General features: G+C 37.7%; 1 protein-coding gene across 2 annotated transcripts in view; it reads right to left on the minus strand.

Annotated features, from left to right (window-relative positions):
- LOC149776745 (uncharacterized) overlaps nucleotides 1-17,436 on the minus strand; it is a 31,419-nt gene that overhangs the window by 3,702 nt on the left and 10,281 nt on the right. The window lies entirely within an intron of this gene.

Consider the following 17,436-nt stretch of genomic DNA (forward strand, 5'->3'; position numbering starts at 1 on the left):
TAAGATCAGGATGGACTCTTGAGATATGGTCGAAAGTTGAAGTGCATATTTCCCCATACCAACTGTTTCGAGGATCCAGTTACATACCAACACCAAAGTATGTTCTGCCACGGTCAGTGATAAATGTAAAAAAACGTTCTGGAAACATGTCTTGAATGTGCAATTTTGTCAGCTTTTTTTTTTCTTTTCTTACGCGAGTGATAATCAAGACCAGCGTCGAAAAAACTGGCAGTACCTGGGTAAACTTAAGTTTAGGTGAATTTTGGTGATATAGAATTTCCTGTGGATGTTATTAAAGAAACAATGAACAAATCTGAAACACTTAACCTAAGTATATATGTTAATGTGTTTACTTGGGAGAAAGGTTTATTTATCCACTTGCAATATCCCAACATGAACATTGTGGACAAAGCCAGATTGATTTGTGAAATGAGATTGTGTCAGAATCATTATTTCATTATGTATGGATAAAGAATCTTGTCCAATTTATTAACCGACACAGCAAACACGCATGTAAAAAGATTCCATGCAGACTTTGCATGCAGTTATTTAACATCCAACGACTGTTCTTTGACCATGACTTTTACTGTCGTGAGATCAGTGAAAAGTCGCAGTGAACAATTATTCCATAACCAGGCAAAACTATTCTCAAATTTACTACACTACAACGACCGACGATATTTCCGTATATCATCTACGCGGACTTTAAATGTCTCAACGTTGAAGTTAACAATCAAGACCTGACAAATAATACAAATACAACACAATCTGCTTAACCAATTGCATGCGAGTTTTTTTTATACAACTGTTAGATTTGACGGACACACTGGGTCATCAACGTTGTATCGTGGCAAGGACTTGGTTGATGTAACAGCGAAATGGATTTGGCAACAGCTCTGTTCTCCCAGAGACATGATTATGGGTAACAATAAAACCTGTCACTTTATTGCTGCTACTCATTCATGGATCAGTGAATGAACTTTTACTTCCACCGATGGAACCGGAAGTTCCGTTTCCAAAGTTCGTGATCACTGCCAAATCCCTGGTGCGTTTAGAGGAGCCGCACACAGCGGCGCATGCAATCTACAATTACGAATTCACCCAAACAAAACAAAAATTCCTGTAGTGCTTCCTAACCTGCGTAGATATGACGGCCATTCAATAATGCAAGCAGTAGCATCATCGTCAAAAGCAGCAATAAGTTTCGTTTAAAAAAAAGGAAGAATACATGACGTTCCGGCTGGGTCAATTACAGTTATATGATTCGTTACAGTTTCTGAATTCGTCATCGGACAAGCTAGTGAGCAATCTAGCAGTGGCGAACTTTCAAAATCTCTAGTTGAGAGTGTGCTACCAACGATGTGCCAGTTACCGAGAAAAGGTGCATACCCTTGCAAACAAAATTTGGTTGGCATTCGAATGCAAATCATGGGTGATTATCATGATTTGCATATGCGCACCGATGTGTTTTGCTCTCCCATATGTTAGAAAAATTTCGTGACACTGCCATGCCCTTGAATTAGCTCGATCCCGTACAATACTTTTCATCAACCGGATTGACTTGGGGTGCGATGATGTCAACAGTCAAAATCGAGGTGGAATTGCTCACCGATATTGAGTCTTTATTGACCAACATCTATGTATTCAGAGCTCACTTTGGTGAGGGATTTATATTGCAAATCATGAATATGAATGTGCAAACATCCTAAGCATAGATGGGTATGACACCTCTGCTTCAAACCGTTAAATCATGTATGAAAATGCCGATAACCTTAATGAATAGGCAACGATGCGACCGTTACCTGTCGATGGATTTACGTAGATTGACCCCACAGAAGCTTCGTTCCCACGCGTACGCGATTATAACATCACCAGCGACCACTGACTACCCTGAACAACTTCATTGTGCTGAAAATGATTATCCGCTGACAGCAGAAGCGTTATCAGTGCTTGGTGGATACTTATCAAGTTATCGGGGTGCAGTCGTGACGTATAGGACGTAAGGACGTAAATTTACTTAATGAGCTAAGCTTGTTCCAAAACTCAGAACCAAACACAATTATGCATTTCATATACGAAATTTGCAGTTAAACTTGCGATTGCGAATGCGTATAAGTAAAATCAACCAAGCGCTTGGATTTAGACAGCGCGCTTGGATGGCCTCATATATTTAGATGAATACGTATCTGAGAACAGAGATTTCTTTAAACTATGAATAATTTAGTATTTGGGAAAACAATGGATAATCTTCAGAAACGTGTTCGAGTTGACATTGTTCATGATAATATACTCGCTGACCCGGCATTTGAACCCTGAATGGTCTTTGAAGGCGAGCTTGTTGCCGTTCATAGTAAGAAAGCAAAGCTGAAGTTGACAAACATATTTATGCTATATCGTCCGTGTTAGATTTGTCGAAGTTATTCATGCATGAGATCTATTATGATAAAATAAAACCGTATCCAGGGTCGTGCGAGGATGCTCTACATAGATACCGATTCAGTTTGTATGCATATCATTACTGACAATGGTAAATGTGGATATTACTGCAAGCACACTTGCAAACCAATTTGATAACAGAGAGCATCCGAAAGAACTTCTGTTGTATAGCAACGCTAATACAAATACTGCTGGTACGTTCAAGGATGCGTGCTCGGGTAAACAATCGAAGAATATATGGGACTGCGCCCCAAAATGTATTCGATTGTTGATGGATGCAACGTTAAAAAGGCCAAAGGTCTTCAACGTGGTATTGTATAAGGATCATTTGCATAATATATATGTGGAATGTCTCCGAGAGCAACGTGAATTCCCACTAAGGGCAATTTCGATACGGTGTTGGAGACATAGCATGGGTGTTTACCAATGTACCAAGATGAGTTTATACCCGCTTGATACTAAGCGAGGTAGACTACCCTAAAGTATTACCACCTACGCGTTTTGGGCATCGCGTTTTTCTGAATCAACATACAATTGATGTCCGCTAGCGCATTGTGAATTGCAAAGCGATTTATTAACGTGTTAAATTAGATCTGGTGGCAATTCAGTATTCGCTAAAACGACTTGCAATTCCTCTCGCACAAATGTCCTGCTTGGTGGCTGGACCGCTCTGCGGCCTCTTCTTTGTTTTGTTAAGATGTCCCTAACGGTACTGTATCGTTTGTCTCGGAGTAAAATTCCGGTCTGAGATATCAAAAATATCGACGGACCATGACAGGTCCGTAGCATAACGTTGCCCACCTTCTAACTCTCCGGGTGTATACAGATACCGAACAAAATTGTTTCTGATTGGTTCTAACGGTATTGGATCGTGAAATCATTTTCTGAGTAACCATGATAGTCTTTTTAGGAATCATATTAGCTGGTTTTAGTCAAATCGTGTGTGTATTTTCATTATTCAATGCTGCTATGGTTAATGGAGGTCGTTCTACCCATTCATGAGACCGCCAGAAAGCGCCAGTACTTAGGGTCTGGAATCGCTTTGCACTTCACGGGTTAGTTACTTGCATCTGAGATCTCATTAATAAATCTTGCGCGTACTGATGACCGAATAACCGTCTCGCAAGTGTACGATTAAATCGTTTCAGGATGGCCTGGTCAGGATGTATCTTCATATGTCCAACATGAACTGCACACAGTGTTTCCTCAGCAACGCAGCAACGAATCCAAGAAATTAGATACCTGGATCGACTTGTACAAATTATGGCCATGTTAGTGGTCAGTGTGCATAAATGCGTTCAAGTTCACCAGGGATACTCACGGAATCTTCTGACGTTAATGACTCTTCTATTTATCTGCTTGCAAATTCGACAGTGGTTTGCGTGTGTTTGTATTTGTGTAATCGAACTTGTTCTACGTTTGCGCCACGATCGCATAAAAGATCACGTGGAAGAGATCAGCCCGATGAACCTTATTTGGCATTCGGACATTAAACCACCCATGTTAAATTTATCTTGGTACTAGTAGGTAAATTTGCCACAAGGCTCATTTTACCAACCATGCCTGATGAACCCCATGAGTGACCTTTCCATAGCTGTTTCACCTGTCTAATACCCGCGCGGACTGAGGTGTATTTTTTGATAATGTCCGACTTTTTGTATCCATGTTTGTTTCTTTGTATTAATATATTTTCTTTCAATTACACCAATAAAGACAACCTTGACTTTCGTATCTCTATTGTAATTCGTTGTCCGAGTGTAGGGATTAATCGCATTAAAGTCATGAGATCCACCACGGCACGTTGACGTTCAGGGATATCGTTTGATGTTTTATAAACAAGGTCATGCTGCTAAAATACAGTTCGTTGGTGCTTCACCATGCTTTGTTTGATTATTAGAATCAAGTCGTGTATCAAGCCGTGGCTTGGAACGCACACGAATTGTATCTAGGTCCTGGAGGGACCCATACATGTTTCCCAAAGGGATATTTACTCTACGGTGTTCCTGGCAATTGTATTAATATAGCAAGCAACACAACCACCGACTTTATTTCAAACCCGGAACTTTCTACGAGACAGCTTTGCCGTCCACGCCTTTTTCCAATGTAACTGGGAGTGAGACGTCATTGCTGTCTGCCTACAAATTTCGAACACAATCTCCCTTGGTTACGGCTCAGCCATTACGTCTCTGAAATCGAGATGGATTCGGAGTACGTAATTTTGTGAAACATTGCACACAATATGACGACATAACTGTAAAATACAACAACTGTATTATATACGGTACGATTAAATGGCATCAGGAAAAGAAAATTCACAGATACGAAAAGCTCCGTTACTACCGTTATTAGCTTTCCACGAGCAGCAGAGAGGGCGATCAGACCACTTAAGAGAGTGGTCACCCTTGTGTTTGGACCAAAAAAAATAGTGACCCTTCATAGAGGTCAATACCACGTCTACGATTATTGTTTGTCCTAAACAGAATTGTAGACGCCCCCTCTCTGCTGCTATTCATGTTGTAAAAGAAATTTTAAGTTTGATGAATATTTTTCTTTTCATCTGAATCATGGGAATCTTCGGAATCTTCGGAATTTGTTCTATGTTTCATGTAATATTCAAGTTCTGATGGTGGTTTTTCTATTTTTGGATTTATGTTCTTTCTGTTTTTATAATATATCATCAAACTTCTGTATCGATCTCCACCGCAATTTTTGCAAATCTGATATAATCCTCTAACGCCGTTGTTACATCCAACACAACTTCGTGGACCAGCATGAGGATTTTTCTTTATAAGATAATTATGTTTCTTGCAATATTCTCCACGGCATTTTTATCACATTTGTTAGTGGTTCCTTGACGCAGCCACGCACAGTTGTTCATTATATGAATGATATCTTTTTAATTAAATTTACACCTCTTCTGCTGATATTAATTAAAAGATTGTTATATTAAAAAATAATGGTACATTCGGAATCTCATACTGCAAGGATAGCTCGAGAACGATTAGAAGCAATTAAAAAATTTCTTCCTGTCAGAGACTCATTCAGAAAAAATCTACAAGCGCAGCAAGAAGCACAAGTTGAGTATGAAGAGGACACTAAAAAACTGTTTAAGCCCGTCACTTCAGCTACTAAGAAAGTTACAACTGTCATCGAAAAGGATCTTCTTCCGGTATCAAGACAAACTGCAGCGCAGACTGAGGAGATAGCAAGACAGACAGAGGAGATTTTACGAAATCTTCCACCTGGCATAGCTATGGAAATAGCTGCGGCTCAGCCTCCACCTGTTGGTGAGGAAATACTTGAAGAAATTGGAAAACATCGTACTGATCTCGCCGACGTTCAAAAAGAACATGTATCTGAACCCAAACCAGTAGGAGAAAACTTAGAATTAATTGCAAGATTTAACGAAGGAGTTGTTGATGTTATTAGAAATACTGAAAGAGAAAAATTACCTGAGATGATATTAAATAATATATTTGATAAATCTAGTATTTTAAAACCCCGTCATGAAAAAACAAATGATGATAATTTCATTAAATGGATATATCACGTATATTACAACAAAAAACAAGCTAGAGGTCTAGAATACGAAAGTCTTGATAGAGAAGTAAAAAGACTTTATAGAGAGAGACTGAAACAACTAGAACAAGAAAAATTATCCCAGTATCAGCTTCCTCCACCTCTGCAACAAATAGAACAACAGCAATCTTCTTCGCCGCAGCAAAGGTTGAAGTCGGAACTTAAAAGGTCTGAAGAGCTACTTAAAAAATCAACAAAAAAAGATCACCCTCCTGGAAGAAAATTCCTTTACCCTCACGTAAAACTCCTGCGTCGGAAATAACATTTACACCGATAGATACACCACCTGGATTTCGAAGAAGTGACCTACCTGGCTCACCCCGGGTCACCAATGAAGTACTTACTCCGGTAATGCAACCATCAGTATTTAAAACACCTCAAGATGAACCTAAAACAGGATCTGGTTTATGTCCTGATAATATCATCAATGACGTGTCACGGTTAGAAGTTCTCATAGGAGGAAAACGTGCCGGAAATAATTCACCAGAAATAATTAATGAAGCAGCTGATATTTGTCGGCGATTATTTCAAGGTGGTATCATGGATATCGGCGTTTACCGAGAACTTATCGATGAACTTGCTGATGACTAGTTGTTAGATAAATGGTAAATAAAAATAAGATGATCATACAGAATAATCATCGCAAACCTGTACAGGTCAGAGCGGTAAACTCACGATTACCAATCTATAGAGCTACTTACGGAGATGGACTTGGTGATGTTATTCAGGGATTATTTACAAGGATAGCTCCCAAAGTAGCACCTGTTGCAAAACAATTATCGATGAAGGCCATTGATATTGTTCGTGATAAAGCTCCTGGTGCAATTGTCAATGTTGTTGGTAAGGCGTTCTCGGCGATCAAAGAAAGACTAGCACGATTATTGCGACGAAAACGACAACCACCAGTAAAATTACCAAGTACTGAGGTGATGCCTGCAGATGTCAGTAAAATAATAAATCAAGCTGCAAATCAAAAACTAGCAGCGTTAGCAGATCAAGGACTCGGTGAATCTGGAAATAATATCTCAAGTTTGATATCCGGAAGTGGAATTTCCCGAACGCGGTAATCAACGTGTTAGACGAAAATAATTATAATAAAATGTTCAAGCGCGTATCCGACACAGCATTTGACATGGAAGCACCCGTCTTTAAGGATGAATCGGGGGGTACGTGATTATCAGTTTTATTCTTATGACGCACGATCACCAGATCAACGTGGAAGAATTGAACTACAAGTTCATGACACAAGTAGATACTTTTTACCCGCTGATGCTTTTCTTGAGGTAGAAGGTACAATTGTAAAAACGGATGATAATAATACTTAAATCCAGTAAAAATTGGTTTTGTCAACAACGGGATCATGGCATAATTTAGTAGCGCCACATATATGATTGATGGAAAAAATATTGAATCAATTCAGAATGATGTCGACGTTGCTGCAACAATAATAGGATTAGCAAGATATTCTGATGATTATACAAGATCAGCAGGTCCCACAATGATGTTTGTGAAAGATAACTCCAATCACCCTGAAAGCGATCCGTATAATATAAGACGACCAAGAAACGATACCGATACCGCTGATGCTGCTGTGTGGCCGGTGGTTCATGGTTCTAACGAAAATTTCAACTTGGGATTTGCAGTACGTAGAAATATGTTGCTAGAAGGCAATAGAGGTTTTTCATGTACAATTCCACTATCGCATATTTTTGGATTTTGCAGGAATGTTAAAAAGGTTATTTTTGGAGCTAGACACACGGTTGTTCTTGTAAGAAAGAATGATAACGATGCTCTGTGGAACCTCGTTGGTGATGCTGGTAAAGTAATATTATCGAAACTTTCACTGTGGATGCCGGTAATGACTCCAACGATCGCAGAAGAACAAAAATTGATTTCTTTCATGGATGCAGGTGGTAAATCCTTGTAGTCATGGTTAACAACAAGCGCGGATAACATGCAAACCAACGTTAACGGTCAGTTTACATGGCATATAGCATCACAACAGGGTGTTTCTGCACCACGACATATTTTTATGCTATTCAGGACACTAATCGTTTAAACTCACAAACTCACTCTCATATGATATTTGACAAACTAGGTCTCACAAATATTTCCTTACGGATAAACGGGCAGCAAGAACCAACAGAGAATATACAACTAAATTATGAACAAAATCATATAGGACGTGCATATCATCGTTTAATGTCATTTATGGGACGTGATCAAAATGTTGATACTGGGTTGCAAATATCGCAACATGATTTCAGAACTTTATATCCGATTTATTATTTTTCATTAGAACATCTTGATCTATCAAAACAATCTGTCGTTGATATACATCTCAAAGCAACATTAAATACAGGTGGTGTTGATTATAGAGCAATCGCGGTCATACTTAGCGATAAAGCCATGTTACTTGAAGGTGGTAGTGGTCGAATGAGAGTCGTTGATGCACCAGTGGAAAATCTTTAATTATTCAGAAAAATATTACTTATATATAAAATGTCGTATAGTCATGTTAATGTTACTCTGACTCCCGGTCAGGTCAAAAAGCTTCAATCAAAAACCGCCAACAAATGCGGAACTAAAATATCACTAAAACGAGATCAGATTAGTGGTGGTCCAAACAAATTATCGTTGACAAATAATCAGATTAAACATTTCAATAAAGCCCTGGAATCAAAAACTGGAGTTCAATTTCATCTTTCTCCGAGCGCCATCAAAGACATGGTTAAAATAGGTGGTATATTTCCACTTCTTGCAGCTATTCCAGCGTTAATAGCTGCTGCTGCTCCAGCTGTAGCAAAAGCAGCCGCGTTAGGTGCTGTTGGAACAGCTGCTGGAATGGCTCTAAAGAAAGCAACAGGAAATGGATACAAAAAAAGGGACGCGGTCTAAGATTGCCAGGATCTCGTTGGGGGAGAGGTCTAAGGCTTCCACGATAGACGTTCCAGCATCAAATTTTGATTTACTTGATGCTGCTAAAAAATTAAAAATAAAATCCTTTAGAGGTGTTTTTATGCGAGATCAATTACCGAAACAACCAAACAAACTCGAAACAGGTATTATTAATCTAGACTCGAATTCAGGACCCGGTACTCATTGGGTATCATACGCGGTTGATCCACGTGGAATCGTTTATTTTGATTCGTACGGGTTAGCTCCACCCGTTGAATTTATCAAGTATGTTGCACCACTTCATAAAAAAGTTTGGTATTCAACGCTACCAACAAAAACAATGACAGATCCGCCAATATGCGGCCGTGAAGTAATTAATGTACTCGACGCTATATCAAAATCATCCAAACCACCACATAAAGTTGTGCATGATTATACAAGTAACCGATTCGTTGCGCGTAAAGCGTTTTAAACAACAGGTCTTATTATAATGGTTGACATTTACGGAAGATCTTCTACTAGTAAGAAAATAAAATCCGATGTTGATCTGTCGAAGTATGTGACTAAAGATGACCTCGCTGATATCATGAATCTGGCTGGAGTTGACCCAGATGAGGTTGTTATTTTTCAAGATCGATATGGTAAACTAAAAACCAGCAATATCAAATGGAATGATATAGTTCGACGAGTACTTGGTGCAGTTACGGATAATATTCCCGTGTTTACTGACGGTGGTAGAATCAGAGATTCAAGTATATCGTTTGCAACAATTAGAAATGAAATTGCAAAAAGCGTTGCTAATTGTATGAAAAGCACCGGCGACACAATGACGGGTGAACTCAGCATGAACGGAAATAAAATAGTAGTTTTAAGAGATCCAACATCTGACGAAGACGCAGCAACAAAAAAATACGTCGACAACGTGGATGGAAAACTATCCACGCTACGGGCCGAGTATGATGTTCACGTGGGCGCTTTTGCAAGATTTCGCAGAAATTTTCAAAAAACCGACGAATCCATAAATAAATTCTTTGGCACTCCGCACGCCATTGATATAAAACTCGTTGATATCAAAACTAACCTAGACACGATCAAACGAACATAGCAAAACATTGTAGCGGGAATTCCTGAGATCGTCAACAAAACCAGTCTGATTAAAATTTCAGCTGGAATAACTCCCGGGCATATCACAAACATCGTATACACGGTATCATCGGGTTTTGCAACATGGTCCAAACAAAATAATACTATCAAATATACCGCAACAGTCACTGGCGTGTACGGTCTGTCTGTGTTCAGTGCTGCAAAATTTGAAATATTTACAACGTTTCCATGGCGTCATTCCACCGACAGGTTTTCCGGGGTTGTATCTGTTATATTAAATAGCGGAAACGAGGAAATATTTATTCTGGAAGCAGCTGATGAGAAATTAACCGCAACATCTTACTGGTGGTGTTTGGAATTTGTAGCTGAAACACCTCAATTGGTTACTGCATAAAAATATATATGGACGGTGCACAATACAGGTACAATCAAGCGCGTGAATGGCAGGCGGCGCTAAAAGATCAAGTCGATCAATATACAGTAAAAGTAAAAAAATATCGACGACGATTAGTTATCGTTGATGTGATTGTTTATTCAGTATCCGCTGTTGTTGCTAGAACCGGTGTCATATTATCAGCGGTGACAATGATGGCACCAGCAGCTGTAACTATTTGTATTTCAGCAGCAACAACTATTGCAGGTGTGCTTAATATCATCGCAAAAAAATATGTACTTGCACGAACGAAAAATTATCCGATTACAAAATAAAATTACACAGCGACGGTAGCATACTCGAAATTATCCTCGTTGTTATCAGCGAGTCTTAATGATGGAATTATATCTGATTTCGAATTTTCAATGATGACCAAAATATACGACGATGGTATCGGTATTAAAGATACAAGTATTAATAATGACAGAATTACTCCAGCAGATCGTGACCAACACAACTCCGCCGAAGATAACGATGATCTCGGTAAGTTCGTCTAATCCTGAATTTAGTGTTAATTTTCCTACTGCAATTCCAGTAAAAGAAATATGACTAGCGCAATTACGGGTATATTACAGCTGGCCAAATATCAGATCAAAATCATTTAATGGTACACCAGCAAATAATTCGCTTGTATTTGCTAACAAGAACAAACCCGATGGAACACCTGACTGGGTTGTTGTTGGAATGCCAACTGTCAGTTATGAGATCGAACAAATCAATGATGAATTTGCGCGTAGAATAAAATCAATAACGGGAAAAGAATAAAAAATATCAATTAATGTTCATGAACCGACCCTGTCCTCGACGGTTGAAATACATTCTCCCGATTATGCCGTTGATATTTATCAATCTTCAATCAGATCCGTACTAGGCTGGCCTGAAATTCCCCCGGTGTATGAAGGACCACCAGAACCAACTCGGGATGATTTTACGTCAAAGAATAGTTTTCGTCATGATATCAAAATGAATTCCGAATGGTTAGATTACATAGAAGTAAAACCAGAAAGGGGGGGGGGAGGGGATATCCTGTATATGATCCTAGAGCTCCTTTTTATAATCTTAATGAACGTGTTATTGCTTTGAATATTGATTCTATATTTGCTTCAATAAACTTAGACCATGAAATACAGGTAAATAATTTACGTGATAGTTTTCAAGAGTATTTATTTGATTCGACATCTGTTCGCGATAATATTATTAGGTACATAGAAGTTTTAAATTATATAGTTAATTCTTCTGAAGTTATCTATAATAGAATTAGAGATATGGTTCTTAAGTCATCAAGCGATTATAAAAAATCCTTCGCAGTCAAATACAAAATACCCAAAGCTGACATTGCAACGTTTAAGTTTCCTGATTATAATCCAGATAAATTAAGAAAATCTGTCAATGATGTCATTGATGAGTTTTTTCCTAAAATACACGATGCATGGAGAAAAATAGCACCACCTCCAACTGTTCTTAGATATGATAATGATCCACACGGCGGCGGAAGACACGTATCTCCGGGAATCGTTAATATAACGTCGACGGTCGCGGTTAATCTAGTTTGTGACGTAATCGATGGCAGCTATCAAATAGATCTCGGAAGATCAAATCAGGCTCAACAAGGATACATCCTATACACATTTACATCACACGTTCCCCCCGGAAGTTTAATCGTGCAAGAACCAACTAATCCTGTGTATCTAAGGTGTCACAATAATATATTAACACGAATAAATTTTAAACTCACAAACCATCTTAATCGCTTAATTGACATACGTGGAGAAGAACTTGTGATAAATCTGTATGTGAAATCTTAAATATTATGTAATGGAGTGTTTTTATACACTAAACACGGACACGAGGATTTCTTAATAGAGATCAGACTCAAATTCGATCAACTTATAAAAAAATAATATTTCAAAATAAATAAAAAAATATTTTATTACTGATACAAATTAATCGGCCTTGCAAAAAAAAATATTCAGAAGTATGTTTTTTATTTTTTTTTCTGAAAATTTGATCATTTTACACTACACGTGGTTAGCGTTGACAGGGACCCCAGTTACCAAAACTTTCATTTTCATTATTACTTTGGATCGTTTCACCAGTAACGGGGTTACTTTGGATCGTTTCACGATCTGACATAATTTTTCTTAATTGTCTTATAAGAGTACTAATCGTTTTCTTTGCCTCGTACTCGTGGGATAACAGCGATCTAATTCTTTCTACGGCGGCAGAGAGAGAGGAACGAATTCCTTCACCTGATTATCTTCTACGGTAGCTAGCGACTGAAACATTGCCGCCTGAATCCGTTTCATGAGCTTGTATTCAGATGATAGTGTGTGTGTTCCCTGGTTTTTACGTTCTTGTAAAATTTCAAAATCAGAAACTATTTTTTCAGGATTTAGTTCATCGGATATATTAATTCCATCTTTTTTCAATTTTTTAATATCAGAAATAATGTCATTGATATTTTCATGGTTCATTATGTAATATATAAATCTTAAAAATATAAGAAATAATGTCATTGATATTTTCATGGTTCATTATGTAATATATAAATCTTTAAAATATAAAAAATATCCCTATAGAACCCCTATCGAGTCTTTAGCGAGTTCGTCGGGATGTTTCAAGGACAACAATGAATGAAGAGCCCCTATCGAGTGTATTAGCGAGCTCAGATTATGCATTGGATGGCACAAACATATAGCTTAACTAAGGACAGTACAAACATATACGCTCAGCAAAATCCCACCCACAATAATTAATCCAGTGGGTGATACGAAAATATGTATCAACCACCAGTCAATTTGTGGTTGAATTTTGCTGAGCGGGGGGTTTTGCGGTTCCCCCATTATTATAAAAATCGCAATTATGCGCACCACCGACAGCCATGGGGATTCGATCCTGGACCGCGAGCGTCACAGTCCAATACCATACTGATTGAGCTATCGAATCTTGTTACGAACATATGTTTCGGAAGTTAATATATAGCTAAGGAACCAATACTTACACTAAACCAGCGGTTTCTGAATAATAACGGTTTCTTTATTATAACAACAGTTTCTGAATATAAAACAGCGTTTTTCCTAAGCAGACTGCAAATACAACCTGCGAATCAATAATAACAGCGGTCCTAAGCGGCATGAACACACCTGCAGATCGATTTATACCATAACAACGGTTTCTTTTCTGTACCTATATTACAGCTTCCTTGCGGATCAATAACATTATCCTGATTTCTCGTAATGTTGTATGATGGGAAATATTTAAAAACCATAAATATACTTCTAAGAGTAATTAATTACGTCGTAATTAGTTAAACTGACTAATTACGATCATAATAAATCAAAAATCTACGAAGAAAACTATATATTAAAAAGTAATCTCCCTTTTATATAATCAAAAATTCAGTAGAATACGATCAGACAGTACTGGGTCCCAATGGTTTTGTCTCGTTAACAATATTGAAAGGTGATTTTCTGTTTATATTTTTTCGAGAAAGCGGTTTTATATATATTTTCTGCCACTCTTTGTACTGAATGCGGGTGAATATCAAAATATTTAGCAGCAGAAGATATTGAACGAAATATAATTGCTTCGCCAGTTTCTGTGTTTGTGGAATTTACCGCCCTTCTAGAAACTGTCTTACATCTTCCAGTATTACCACGTATATTATTCTCACTCCGTGATATAGCTTGAAGATTGTGCAGGGAGTTGTTCTGAGGATCTCCGTCAACATGATCAATAACAAGACCGTCTTTGATCAAACCCTTGTGACACTCATACGTGAATCGATGACAATGATATCTTTTCTTCCCAACTGTAAATCTAAGATAGCCAGTATTAGAAACAGTACCAACCGGTCTCTTCAACCTGCAGTGTCTGATGACACCATTAATATCTGATTCATAGTTTGTTATGACAGGATGTGGGACAAATTTATTTTGCTCCATATATACAATAATATTATTTATTTAAATCATTGTTTGTCTGAAATCTTGATATATAATCCTCCACGGATTTTATAGCGTTTTCACCGTTATTATATTTTTTGGTCATAATATCTTTTAAGTTCTCTGAACCGTTTTCCACCGCACTTTCCACATAATCCTGTTTTTCCTCGAACTCCAATACCACACCGCAGACATGGTATTGGTCCTAGACTTCCTCGTCGTATGTTTTGTGAGTGCATCCAACAAAATTCCTTTCTGCAGGATTTGTTGCATCGATTTACTGAGCCGATCATCAACCATTTGCATTGAGACATTGTATATATAATATTTTTTATTTTAAATATTTGTTTTAATTATATGAATGAGTTTGAGAGATTATCCCAAACTAGGCCTGTTAAATATAAATTCAACCTCGACAGATTATCTCACTTGCCAGTGCGAGATTTGGTTGATCCGAAAAATAAAAATCTGATCTCGAAAATTCACGACGCCAAGAAAGAATTTTACACGGATGGTGCATCTCATACATGGTCAACGTTCAAGATTATATGCAACACTGACAAAGTCAGTGTCGACTCTGTCACGGACGCCACAATGAACGACAAGCGAGCGGCAACTATCATTAACTACATTGCTGAATACGAGGGCAATCAAAAATATTTCTTCAGAGTAAAATTTATTGTATTAACAGAAACAGGTAGTTGGATTATCCGTGACAAATATGATCCTGTCCTTGGCAATAATAAAACTGTCATATTAAGTAAAAATTCCAGACCGGGTCTACTGACGGGTATTGACAAACCGTATTATGAGCGAGCGTATCCTGTAACAGCGGTTATTTATAGAATCTATGAGATAAATAAAAAACCCAACGTTGATAAACTATCGCCGATGAAATTTTCAAGGTTAAATTGTGTAGCCGAACGAGTAATAGAACACTTTACATACGCGATGCGTGGAAATGGATTAACTGATTTAAGGCGTGAAAAAATAAACTCGTGGGCTGATTCAGTTAAGGATACCGGTGCTACAATAAAATATGTTGCTGAACTAGGAAAACTATTAAATTTTTCAATAACCGTAGCGACAATAACGGGAGAGGTACTGTACGAATCGAAATATAAATCGAAAGGAGCTCCAATAAATATTATTGATCATAACGCGCATGCATGGACTAGCGCAGTAACAATATTTCCACGTGATCGAACTGTTAGATTTTACTCCGGAGGTATGTTTGATTTTATTAACGAAATAAGTAAAACCGATCCTGTATCGGTATGGTTATTTAAAAGTAATGAGGAAGGTGAATTTGACCAGTTTGTCAGACCAAATGGTGAAATATATCGAACAGAATCCCTCCATGACGAGATGAAAAATCTCGCGGAGAAGTTTTTAGAGTGCAAGCACCCGGAAAATACTGACAAATTACTAACTAATTGTTTTACCGTTCCATCTGTTGCGGCTCATTTTGCTAGAGAAAAAAATTCATGGAAACCAACACGATTTGATTTTCTCGAGGACGTACGCGCAAGTTGCGTCGAATACGGACATGGCGGATTATGGAATACCAAATACAATTATAATGATGTTATTTCGGTTGATATGGTTGCATGTTATCCAGGAAGTTTTCTAGGATACGGAGATTGTTCTGTATACTTTAAAAGATTTGGTTACCCAACAAACGAGATGACGCGAGTGGCAATTAATGGACCATTACCTGATTTTGATCTGACTGGATTCGCCTGTATTGAATCATTCGAGTTTAACGAAAATCTTCACAAGATTTGTTATGTTTGGTTTGGTAGACATTTTTGTGAAAAACGTTGGGCACCTATAGTTTTATTACGATATATGCTAGATTGTGCGATACTGACATCGTTGGTGGTCAGTGAGGCGATTATATCATATCATGCACAGACGAAAGTTTGGTTGCCCATGTCAGATTCTTAAGTTATTAGCGAGTTTAAGGATGTTTCCGAAGATGATATTCCTAAAAAACTCAAAACTGCAAAAGATCTCGGTAGAAAAATTATAGGTAAATTTACTCAAGGTGGTGCATATGATTATAAAAGACATCACGCACGGTTAATTTTAGATGATGCCGAGTACGATTTTATAATCGCTGATACAACAGCAAGAAATATATTTGTAAATCGAGAAAGTTTATTTATCCGACGGAACAAAATTGGGTACGATCGTTAGTTACATAAATGACGTCTCCCCACAGTATACTCATCTAAGATCTTCCATGTTGGCTTATGTTTCCATAAATTTATTATCGATGATTAATAGATTTCCTGAGACCGCAGTCAGAGTCGCAACAGATTCGTTTTATATTTCAAGTAAATATTTAGAATCTGTTATGAAATTTACAAGTAATGATGAACGATGGGGTTCGTGGAGAATAAAAAAAGAATTATTACACAATTACACAGAATCAGCAGATGTTCCAATAAGAGATTTTTATCGTAAGGGTAATAAAATATCAGAAATGTCGAAAGCACCATCGTTGAGTGATCCAATAACTAGATATAAGACAGTATATCTCAATGGACCTGGTGGATGCGGCAAAACCACTCGAGCAATTAATGTTTTTAGAAATTCAGATATGATCGTGCTGACACCCATACATGGACTTGCACGTGAGATGAAACAGCGGCAAGTACAATCATGTACGTATCATAGTTTCTTTCGGTGGCGCGGGGATACATGGACTCCTGAACGAATGGGAGAAAAATATATAACTAGAATAATTATTTGGGACGAGATATGTACGGTGTCGTTGGATACATTAAAAACGTTTCTTGATTGGTTGTTGACGAAAAATACCGCTATAATAATGTGCGGCGATCATGGTCAACCGCCGCCTTTTGTTGGACCATCTCCACATGATTGGTTAAAAAATTTCGTTGATTATTACGAAGAAATAGATAAAGATCATAGAGCTCTCGATGCAAATTTAAAGGAGTTTAAAAATTAATCAGATTACAATCAAACAAAATTCAGTGTGAAATAATACGTGGAGTGATCTCAGAGACCTCA

The sequence above is a fragment of the Sinohyriopsis cumingii genome, chromosome 18 (assembly GCF_028554795.1).
Source record: "Sinohyriopsis cumingii isolate HCF-2022 chromosome 18, ASM2855479v2, whole genome shotgun sequence".
Classification (NCBI taxonomy): domain Eukaryota; kingdom Metazoa; phylum Mollusca; class Bivalvia; order Unionida; family Unionidae; genus Sinohyriopsis; species Sinohyriopsis cumingii.